The 11,245-nt window shown below is 45.7% G+C and overlaps 1 long non-coding RNA gene across 1 annotated transcript; it reads left to right on the top strand.

The window, feature by feature from the left end:
* Window positions 1–221: 221 nt before the first annotated feature.
* Window positions 222–8,929, top strand: LOC118244040 (uncharacterized). The gene is made up of 4 exons (XR_004777432.2): window positions 222–744; window positions 6,667–6,782; window positions 7,091–7,271; window positions 8,563–8,929. It is a non-coding gene; the product is annotated as an uncharacterized LOC118244040 (long non-coding RNA).
* Window positions 8,930–11,245: the final 2,316 nt, after the last annotated feature.

Genomic DNA, 11,245 nt, shown 5'->3' with positions numbered 1-11,245 from the left:
CTTTCCTTAGGTGCTTTTTAGCATTATTATTTGTTTTGGGAGGGGAAAAATCATCTTCGCTTCAGTCTCTTGCTAGAGGTCCAGACTGCTTACGTCTGAGCGCCCCTTATCATTTCAGTGAATGGCAATTGCAGCCTTGGTGCTGTTATAGCAATGAAGCTACAGACGTCATTGCCTCCTGTTGGACGTGAGATGTGTCCAAGCATCAGCCCCTTTTGCTTAAGAAAAACTCTTTAACTTCCACGCAGCCGACAGGCAGGCTTTTCTAAGATCCTGTGGACCCACCACCGTACTGATACAGTGCTATATTTTTATTTATCTATGCATACACATGCACACAGGTGTGCGTGTGTACGTGTGTTTGTATGTATGTATATGGAGAGACAGAGAGAGAGAAATTAAAGCTGCTGCTGTAGAGCGAGCTCCTCTAAAACATCCTGCTCATCAGAGTAGCTCTCCGCATCGCTCTGTTAAATACAGCCGGGCGGGAAAGCCATCATCAATCAATTTCGGGTAACAAGGAAGACTTGTTGAACACCTTGTTCTCCAGACCCCGGGAAGATGCTGGGCTGCCGGAGCGTGGACGAGCCGGGATTGTGCCCTGAACTTCACCCGCTTGGCAGCCGCTGTTCCTAAGCCATTTCCCCTCTCCTCCCCTGCCTCTTTGCCTCCCGGACCGGCAGTCTGCTCTTTAAAGTTGATCTGAAGGGGAAAGCAGAGACGAGCTTGTGCATAGTTTGGAGGGTAAGTTGTGTCCTCCCCCTTCCCGCCCCCCCACCGCGAAAAATACCCGCTAGCGAGCCTCCAAGTGCGCCAGGAGAGGGGGCAGGTGGCGGGGAGGGGGGGTGCTCGGGACCCCCAGGGGACGGCATCTCGCGCCCAGCACCGAAAGGGTTACCGAGGAAGACAGACAGACAGACCGAGGGACCGACCGACCTCCTGCGGGGGTGCTGGCTTGGCAGCCGAGCTGGCCGGGTGCGAGCCCCCACGCAGCGCCGAGCCCCCCGCAGGTGCCGCAGCCGCAGCCCCCGCCGAGCCGCCCCCGCCGCCCCCCGGCCCCGGCCCTCCGCCGCCGGCCCCGGGGAGCCCAGGATCCCCGGCTCCCGCAGCACATGACCCCTGCAGGGAATTTAGCCTCCCTGCACCTGCAGGCTCTTGTCATCCCTCCTCCTCTGCTCCCGGTTTGCTTTTTAATCCTCTCATCCTCCCCGCTTTCCCCCCGCCCCCCCCAATCCATTCAGTTTTTACCTTTTTTTTTTTTTTTTCCTTCTTTCCCCTTGTCTTTTTTTAACCAGGAGGAATCCCAACAGGGGAAAATAATATCAATTGGCTCCCTCCTTCCTTCCTCCCCCCCTATATATATATATATATATATATATATATATATAAAGCACCACCCGCTAACATTTGGAAAAACAACAGAGGACTGTTGCCTCTCCAATTTTCACTCACACACGCTCAGATGAATGAGCAAGGAAGGGGGGGACCTAAACAGCCCCTTTAGACGTGGGGCTGAATTGATGGATTGTGATTTGTAGGATTTCTCCACTTAGTCCCTGCCTCCTACTTGCTCTCCAGCCACTCCAAAGTCTCTTCCCCTCTCTTTAAGCAGCGATTTCTTTCAATCTCTCTCTCTCTCCCTCCCCGTTTCTCTCTCTCACACTCTCCCTCTCTCTCCACACACACTCATCTCCCCGGAGAGAGAGAGAGGAGAAACTCAACTCCCAAACACCGACCAGATGTCGAAGAAACGCAAAGCCCTGGAGGGTGGCGGAGCCCGGCTCCCCCCTGAGGACCCCAGAGCCCGCTTTGGGGCCGGCGAGGAGCAAGGTAGGGCGGCGGAGGCCTTCAGGTGGCCGGGCGGTGGGCAGCCGGCAGCCCACTGCAGGAGCGCGTCGGCCCAGCTGGCCTCCCGCAGCCCACCGACGGCGGGGTGACTTGGGCGCGTAGGCCAGGCTGCTCCCACGACGGGCTCCACACAGCAGGGCTGGTCCCCCCGCGCCGACGGCGAACTTCTGCCAGGGGAAGGGTTAAGAGGGGCAAGGGTATGGGAGAGGGAAGGGGGCGAGGGTGGGGAGCCGAGGGGGACTGCAGGTCCGGCGGGAGGTCCAGCTGCCTTCCCTGCTGCTGCTCGTCACTGGCGGTGGTATAGCCATGCTGCCTCATTGATTTGTAGCTTGTGTAAATCTGCTCGCAGGCTGTTCTCGGCTTGGGCAGCCGGTGATCTGGAGGCACCTGGTATAGACGTTGTGGTTTCGCGTGGGTCCCGCTTCCTTCGGTGAGCCCCCATCCCTGGTGTGATTTCGGTTGCGTCATGTCGGGGCTTCCAATGCTGCACTTGCAGCGCACTTTGCATCCAGCTAAAGTTGGTTTTTCCCCAGCCTTGTTACTTTGCTGTAATTTTCAAGCTCCAAGTATTTGTGGTGAAAGCTGCTCTGCACTTTTTTGACAAGATAATATCGATGTAGAGGCTGGGTGGTGTAAAATCAGCTATGCACACAAGTGCGAGGGAGGGCATTCTGCAGCCGAATTTCTCGCTGCTCAGACAGCCCAGTGGGTTCCCTTCCTTGTGTTTGTTTCGACTAAGTGGGCCCAGATGAACCAAGCTCAGCTACAGTGCTCTGGGGCTGGAGCTGTACTGCAGGGAAGAGACAAAAATACCAGTTGGATTCAGAGCAGTGTTTCAGGCTGTTGCAAATGGCTCTGGAGACCACGATGAGAGGCGGTGGGGGTGCAGTGGGTTCAGGTGGCCCCGCGAGCGTGTCTCTTTGTCTGCTCAGATTCGGAAATACGCAGCTTCTGTCCGGGCAGGTGTAAGCCTGGGCAGAGAGCCGGCAGGGATGGAAGGAGTGTGTTCTCCAACATGGAGTCCGGGGCCCTTTTTGTAAAGGATGTGGAGGCTCGTCGTGTCGCGAGTCGCCCAGATCATGAAATTCACTCACCACCATGGATGTTTTTGCTTTTTGCAATGAAATGTCTCCACTACAGTGACTGGTGTGCTCTTCTGGTTTCATTAGGAAGGAGCACTCCTAGTGATTCACCATCTCTTTCAAAAGATATGGCTTAGGGTTTATATGGTTGTTGGTTTTAAATTGCTTGGCTCTCCCACAAGAAAATAAGATTCATGTCCAGATTTTCTTATCATTTGTCTGCTTAAGACCAATCTTGACATTTGAGGGATGTTTTCAGACACCGTGAATTACTTTATTTGCATGACAGCATTCATTGTTTTTTTGCAATATGTGGAATTTTGCTGTTACTAACCTGGAAAATCTTACCTCTTTGTCAGCAATAGATGAGGTTAAACACAGGAAGGGCATTCAACAGAGATCTGAAACTTGGCTATAGATCACATGTAATTTTAATTTAAATGTATGCCATTAGTGGGTGTAGGAACACCTTACAAATTATTGTGATGCAGTGGTGTGTGTCTGGTTTTCCTTTTTTGTTTTCCCTTTTCTTTCTTTTTTCTTTTTCTTTTTTTTTTTTTTCCTAACTCCACAATAGTATTTCCTATGACACTTCTGGTTATGTAACAAGAAACAGAAAACAAAATATAACTTTAAAATTGGATTTTTTTTTCTTGATTTCAATGTGCATACAGCAAATGAAATGGAAACTGAAGAAATATTTTAATTAAGCATTGATGTGTATACAAAGAGAGAAAATAAGGTATCATTTTCCTTCTAAGTGGACACAAGATATTTTGTAAATCAAACTGGTTGAAAACCTATGCTGTACCTAGGAAATCTGGGCTTGTGTAGTCTTTGGCACAGTAAATGATGAAATTGAAATTAAAATTTAGTTGTATTTCTGAGCTCAGATTTTATTTTTATGAACTTTTCTTCTGTTTATTTTCTGCCTTGCATTTCACAGGAAGGAATGTGGCTTGTTAATTACATTGTCTGTGGGTACGTAGCTGTAGAAACCATTAGGAGTGTGCCATGTATCACAATGCTGTGGTGAGCGTATTTCTGTGTGAGCTGGTGGGTGTGAGGCTTTCTGCAGGCGTGAGATGCACAGGTGATTTTTTGGATTAATCTGAAGGCTTTCAGTGCAAAGCACCGTGTTCCTGCAGTAGGCTTACTACCCCTGTAGAGAGGTATGCTTGCTAGTTTGGAGTGAGCGTGTGCAGCGTTTGCCCAGAAGTATGGAAAAGCCATGTAACCGCCGGGCTTTAGCATTAAAACGTGTGTGCGCTGGGAGCAGGGAGGCGGGGAAGGGGAAATGGGCATTAGTAAACGAAGGGAAGAAAAATAGAGAGCTCAGATTTCTGGAGGCTGCCAAATGCTGTGTTCCTGCAGAACTCGAACTCAGGAGCTCTGCTGTCCTCGGCTAACGAGGTGACTTCTCCCAGCGGCAGAAGCGTTGAGGGCGGGAGGGCCTGGGCCCCGGTCTGCCATCTTAAGTCTCCCTGTCGCCTGGTAAAGCGAGGGCACACGTCGCTAACAAGCCCATTGCTGCTTTTTTGGGGGTCTGCATTTCTGTTTTTAAATCGTGAGAGGGCGCATACTCATTCTTAGCTGCTCCAGACTCCGTTGGGTTTGTGGCCAACTGAAGCGTGTGCTTGTGGAGTTTCATTCAGCTCTTGTTTATCCTCCGTTGGCAAAGCTGTGGGTGGACAGACTCTATGTAGGCCACGATATGGATTTTTTTGAACTTCTCTGGTGTGGTTTTGTTTTTACTCTTCTTCAAAGCATTCTATGAAGGGCTCTGTAATCCATACCGTAACCTCGCCTGGTATAGTAAGGTCTGACGCTATGGATGCCACATGTTTCAAGCCTCGCTGTTGTGGAGAGGAGGTAAGGGATGAGAGCGTTCAGCATCTCCCAGCTTCTCGACAGCGAGAGCCTGAAACCATGTGTCTAACCCACGGCACTTCACTGTGTCACTGTATTTAGAGGTGAGCCTCTAAGGCTCGTACCTGGAGTCTGTAGAGACACAGTGGCATTACCAGGGAGAGCTCAGATTTTACATGGGCTGAATTGTCTCTCAGAGGTGCCACTTTCTTCCCAATGACTGTGCATGGAGCCTAGGGCAACTGTACTGGTTTACTTGTACCTACCTAGTCTGCAGAAACTCTGGCAAAGCTGATAGGGCCTCCCCAGAGGAACCAGGTGTGGTCATTCAGTGTGTTTGTGGCACCTTGTTAGTGACACCCAGCATTGACAAGGGGGGATTCATCTGTTGAAATGCAGCTCTCTGGCCTCCCTTTGTTGTCAGGAAGCAGAACATTTCCAGGGTGCTATTCATCTCTTCCCAAAGTGAAAGTTTACGTTTAGTCAGCAAAATCACATCTGAGAAGTGCTGTTTCTGCCAACTGAATACAAAAGTAGTCCAAACATCTAGCATAGATGTAGGCAACTGTATTTCAGCAGATGACTCCTGCCTTTTGACCAGTTCTTTCTGGCTTCAGCGCCAGCCGATGGCAAAGATATTTTTCAATTGCATTTCAAGCAGAGGGCTTCCCTTCTTTGATAAGCCCATTGCTCAAAATAGTGGCACAGAAAAATCAAGGGAAGAATCTTGTTTTCTGTGAATCCCTGTTTTCTATGAATGTGTTGAAAGCTAGTGTGGAAGATGCAAAAATGGAGGGTGTTGGTTTAAAAACAAACAAAATATGGACACTTTTCAGGACATGACATTGTGCTTAAATTATTCAGTAATGCTGCTCATCATTATCCAGCAGTTTCTGGGTATAGAAGAATACAGTATTTTGGACATTTTCTGGCAGAGATTTGTGAGTGTGATGGATTTGACGGATTCAGGGAAGGAAGAAACTCTAAATTCTCATTGGGCTGCTCTTTCTGTTTTTGGATTGTGTATGAAAATAAATAAATGCATTTCTTCCTCCAGCTTCCCTGTGGTCCAGTTTTTGAGGGTGCTGAATGGTCTCCATTGTCATAAATAAGAGTGATAGTTGAGAGACTTCTGCACTTTGCAAAACTGGTCTCTAGAGAGGGAACTGTTGCAAAGCACTTCCAGAGGCAAAGTTGAACTCCTAGAAACACCTCTGCCCAAGAGTGACTTTTAATACACAATTAATTTCTTTGAATTCAATGTGACCAGCCATGTGCATAGACGTTAATCATGTGCATAAGGAAGTGTTTGCAGGATTTTGAGGGTCTCAGTTAGTAATAAGGATAGCCCTATGGAGAATCACTTCTATGCAAAGGATACTTCCCTAGTAATTACTAGGGGGAGCAGTTAATACTGAACTAGTCTTTGACTAATACTAGATAATCTGTGCGAGTGCTTAATATTCACATTTGTCTTGAACTTTGTCTGGTATAAAGCTATTGATTATTATTAAATCTTAATTTGGGATCAACAGACATAGAAGATTGAGTTCTGCCCTTTTTTTCAAGGTTTGCATTGATGTAATGGAAATCAGAGTTGAACCCAGAATTCTGCATTGGAATTCCGCCCCTAACCCTGTGCTCTGTCATTATCGGTTCAGTTACAGTCTTTACTCCATTAGTGGTTTTGTCACATATGGGGCAATTGGGATTTGAGCTCTGCATGCTCTTGTTCTTCGCGTTTCTGTGATGCAGGTGGAAAAGCAAAGCAGTTCTTCCCTTGTGAGTGCTATTAGAGGCTTCTGTTTCTCCTGTACTTCCTCCTCTCCATCTTCTGTGTTCTGGTAATTCTTTTCTTTCCACTTAGCTTCTGATCCATGAAATAATCAAGCCCACCATATCTCTGTATCCCACTCTGGAAGATCTGCCTACTTGGAGTTAAGAAGTTTAACAAGAGAGGCTTATGCATTTGTGAGGGCATGGGTAAGAGAAGGGACCTATTGTACAGATTTATTTATTTATTTATTTATTTATTGTGCCAATATTGTAATACAAAGGAAAAAAAAGTGATAGTTTTGACTTTGTTCAGCAAAGTTTGTCACCAAGGGGGGGGAGAGGGGGGGGATGGGAGGGGCACAGAAATGTAACAATGGTTCTTTAAGTTTTTTTTTAAAGGGGGGGAAAACCATGCTTTCCAAGCTGATTAGCTCGATGGTTACTGGTTGTTTCTTGTGTTAGATTTTGATTTTTTCATTACTTTGTCCTGCAACAGTCAAGGATTTGCCTTCCAGATGCTGTGGAAGGAAAGATTGGGTCTAACTTTTAGTTTCAGAGGATCAAATGCAACATGCTGAAAGGGAAGACAGCTTTACCAACCCACTTCAAAGTATGTGGAGCTGCAAACAGAATGCTGGAAAGATGTAAAGCTAAGGAAAACTCAGAATGCTTGGGAAGAAAGAGATCATGGACAAGGTACATACGCTGTAAAATAGCATTGTAAGCACTCCTGGGAAAAAAAGTATCTTCCTCAGGTTGTTGCTGACTTGCCTTCCCATTTACTGGCTCATAAAGGTTGTTGAGGAGCTCTTCTGTTCCCATTTGTTTCAGAAAGGTATGTTAGCGTGTGCCGAGGTACACATTTATGAGCCTTGTTTGAAGTAAAATAAAAGGCTTACTCTTAAGCATTTTGCTGAGTTGGTGTTTGCATGCAGGAGAGGACATGTGCAGTACTGCATAGCACAGCTTGGTCTGGAGCTGCCGCTAGCAAGAAGTGAGGTCACTATCTATATTCTAGGGGAAAAAAGCTATCCTGACCAACGTCATGAGGCAGAGCCGTAGGGACAGTGCTGATATTTCAAGTACTTGACATAGTTGCTTTGGTTGGAAAGCGTTACTTTGGATGAATTATGGACTTGCCCTAGAAATAAATTTATCCGAACATTTTAAAAATACGGATGACTTTTTAATTATGTGTGGGCATTTAGATATTTCAGCTATGTTGCTCATGTAATGTATGGTAATGCTATAAAAATGCCTAGAGTGTCAGAAATTGAAGCTTCAGTGAAAAACAGCGAAGTCTCCTGAGTGCATGAGTGACTTTTGAGAGCGGGACTTTGATTAAATAACCATTTTCCTGGAAAACCATCTCTTGGATCTTGGGACTCCAGTTATGGCTCCATGAAGCTGTAGGATAATTCCTGCCATGATGATGCTGTAGCACTGTTTCCATCTGGCTGCGAGCACAAGATGTTCGTTAATCTGTTCCTCCTGTCCTGGCCCCAGCCCTGAGACAGCGATGCTCCAGTCCACCAGTGAGCAGACTCAAGGCAGCAGCTGCTGTTAGATGCAGTCAGGTTGTACAGTTGGCTGAGTCCACGCCTGCTTCTTGCTGTTTCCCTGCCCTCATCAATGGAGAGGGAGCAACTGTGGAAAAGATCTTCCAGGGAGACATCCCCTGGACTGCGCAAGGAGCCTGAGCGGCCTCAGGTGCTCCCTCGACTTTTAGTGGCATTGCCTGGGCAAGAGAGACCCTCACTGACACAGAAGGAAGACTCTTGATTTAGATTACCTCCTAAAACTAAAGGAAAATCATAAAGGTGGGAGGATCAAAATGAAGTGAAATTGAAAACATGTGGCTAATCTTTCAGATGAAGCAAAGTAAAAAGTTAGCAGTTTTTCTGATTTGTGGTAGAGTGAAGATCTATATGAATCTGCCTGCATTGCCCTGACCTTGTGTTGTATTTTTTGTGTTTGTTTTCCTTAGCTATTCTTCTGTTATTAAAAAAAGAATAAATGAAGCAGCTTCCCTATTCCTGGTCAGCGAAGGAATGTGTATCTACTACCCTTATTACTAATGTACAAGAGGATCTGTGTCTGCCTTCACCTGACCGCACAGTGTTGTCAGAGGGCTGCATTTTACGGCTTCATCACCAGCTTGCCATGGTCTTTGAACATATCACAGTCAGGTGCTTCTCTATAGGAAAGAAAGAGAACTGCGAACGCCAAGTGACATGAAATTGACGATTTATTTATTTTTTAAAAGGCATTGTGTTAATAACATGGAAAAACAGAGGCTGTAATGATCGCTAATAAAGCACTAGTGTATTAATAAAGCTGCTTTGTGCATTTCCCCCATGGCCTTAAAGTTTCTGTACTATTTGGGCACAATCATGTTTTCGAGTTACTAGTGATAACGCAGAAACCTTGGCAACTCATTGAGCAACAGTTGTGGCTTATGCTGGAGGAGGAGAAGAGGGACACTGTCTGGGTTCGATGGGCTTGAATACATTAGGTTTGTGTGTTTATCACTTCAGTCACAGTGTGATGGCTAATAATGTTGACATTTAAGGTGTGCCCACACATTAGGCAATTGAGCTTGTCTTCCTAAGCTCATTCCTAGTATGTCTGCTAACATGTGGAGTAAGCAACTGTATTTTGTGTGTCAAGCCTTCCACACTGTGTTTTAGTCAAGTCAGCTGAGGGTCCATTAGTAATAGATTGACTCTTACACCGTTTTCTGGTTAGTATTGGGCCCAGATGTAATAGAGGAGAATTAAAAATAAAAAACAGTGCCATGAAGATCGGAGGTGGAGGAGTCATACATGACAGCAATATGAAATGATAATAATGATAAATAAATGAGAGAGGAAACAAAGATAACCCTCAGATTATACTGGGAAATCAAATCGCTGATAGATGGCCAGTCTTCAAGGGAAAGCTTACTTAACTTAGAGATTAAAGCTGCAAAAGCCAGAAAGCAAAGATAGGGTGTATGGAGATGGCAGCCTCTGCATGAGCATGGACTAAATGTCTATTCTCGAAGATAACGTTCTTCTGACCTTTTTATAAACATTTTTACAAAGTTTACTAAATCTGTATGTAGCTTTTAGGTTAGCATAACCAAATATTAGGAGTATCTGTGTAAGGTAAGCAAATTGACTGTTCTGTTTGTGATCAGGTTAGCTTTCTTGACCATTCCCATGGAAAGTCCTGATTTACGTTTCACTTTTTAATCCTTTTTCACCTGCAGTGTCTTTCTGTCATATTTCCTTTAGCTTGACTACAGCCAAGATGGGTTTATGTTGCCTATAATTATTGTTCAGGCTTTGCAGATCCAGTCTGTATATTATTAATCTCTTTCTAATGTTATGCTTAGTGACTACAGTTTGCAAATGAGTAAGATCAGATGGTAGGTCTCCATTGTAACTGCCCATGCAAGTTCTCCAGCTGTCTTTGGGAAGAAAATTTAATAACCTACAGGTGGTTTCAGCTCTGCGTGACATTGCCAGGAAGGAGACTGGGAGCACTCACACATAGAGGCTGTTAATAGGCAGTTGAGTAAGTGGCCTTCCTCCTGCTTTTCTGCTTTTATTTTCCATTTCCAGGCAATATTTAATGTAAGACTGTGTGAGTGCTCCTAGTCTCTTCCAAGGCCAAATCAAAAAAGAGCTTAAAGAGTCTTATCACAGTTTGTCTGGGAAGCGGTAGCTAACATGTGAACGTGCCCATAGGACATGAAGTGTCCTCGGTCCCTGGCTGTGTGGATGGAGCTGTGGTCAGTTCTCTCTGCTCTGCCACTCTCCCTCATTTTAAGGAACGCTTGTCTTCTTATGAAGTTCAGTAACTTATTGAAAATGCAACAAATGTCGTACAGGCCAAACTTTGCATTGGATAACTCAAGGCCCTTGCCCTCAGTGTTTTGGGGATGTTGGTGGATTTTTGTTGTTGTTGTTGTTTGGTTTTGTTTTGTTTATGGTATGTGAAGGACTGCAGCACTTTCTTGCAATGGGACTTTTGAATCCAGATGACAGTGCTGTGGCCCACACAGGGTTTTAAGGCAAATCATGGAAATTGCACTGGGTTTTGGTGCTGGTACGTGAAATAGGCTGATTCCTGATATAGAGATACTTGTCTTCAGAAGGTCCTATTTGGGCATTCAGCATTGTTGCACCACTAGTCCTTTGGCTTGCGTGGCCTGTTAGTGCATGGTATGCCACTATTTTTTTTCAAACTGTATATGCTTGAATTAGCATGAGGAAGTCTGAAAGTGCTTGGGATTTGACTGTAGTATCTAAGAACTACATGCTAAGACTTAGGCAGAGAGTTGAAGATGCACATGAGATGCAGGGTTTGACTAGATGGGAAACCTACAGCTGGCACAGCAACAGCGGCAGTGTGCAGATGTAAAACTACACAGGAGGACAACTATGACCTAGACACACGCCTTCCTCTGCCGCATCTCGGGGAAGAGACCCACTGCTGTTTGTCTGCATAGATAGACAGAAAGCTACAGGTAGTCATCTTCTCTCTGCCCTGTAAAATATGAAATCATGGTCTTGTCCAGTGGTAGCCAGTATTTACGAAGAAACCTCAATTACAGTGCAACTAATGCTGCACATGCAGATTTGGAAGGGTTTTCATGAGGATGTGAAGCTGCTAAATCCAAG

The sequence above is a fragment of the Cygnus atratus genome, chromosome 3, assembly GCF_013377495.2.
Source record: "Cygnus atratus isolate AKBS03 ecotype Queensland, Australia chromosome 3, CAtr_DNAZoo_HiC_assembly, whole genome shotgun sequence".
Lineage (NCBI taxonomy): Eukaryota > Metazoa > Chordata > Aves > Anseriformes > Anatidae > Cygnus > Cygnus atratus.
Note: the sequence above shows the minus strand (reverse complement) of the source record. Positions and strands in the feature narration are given on the sequence as shown.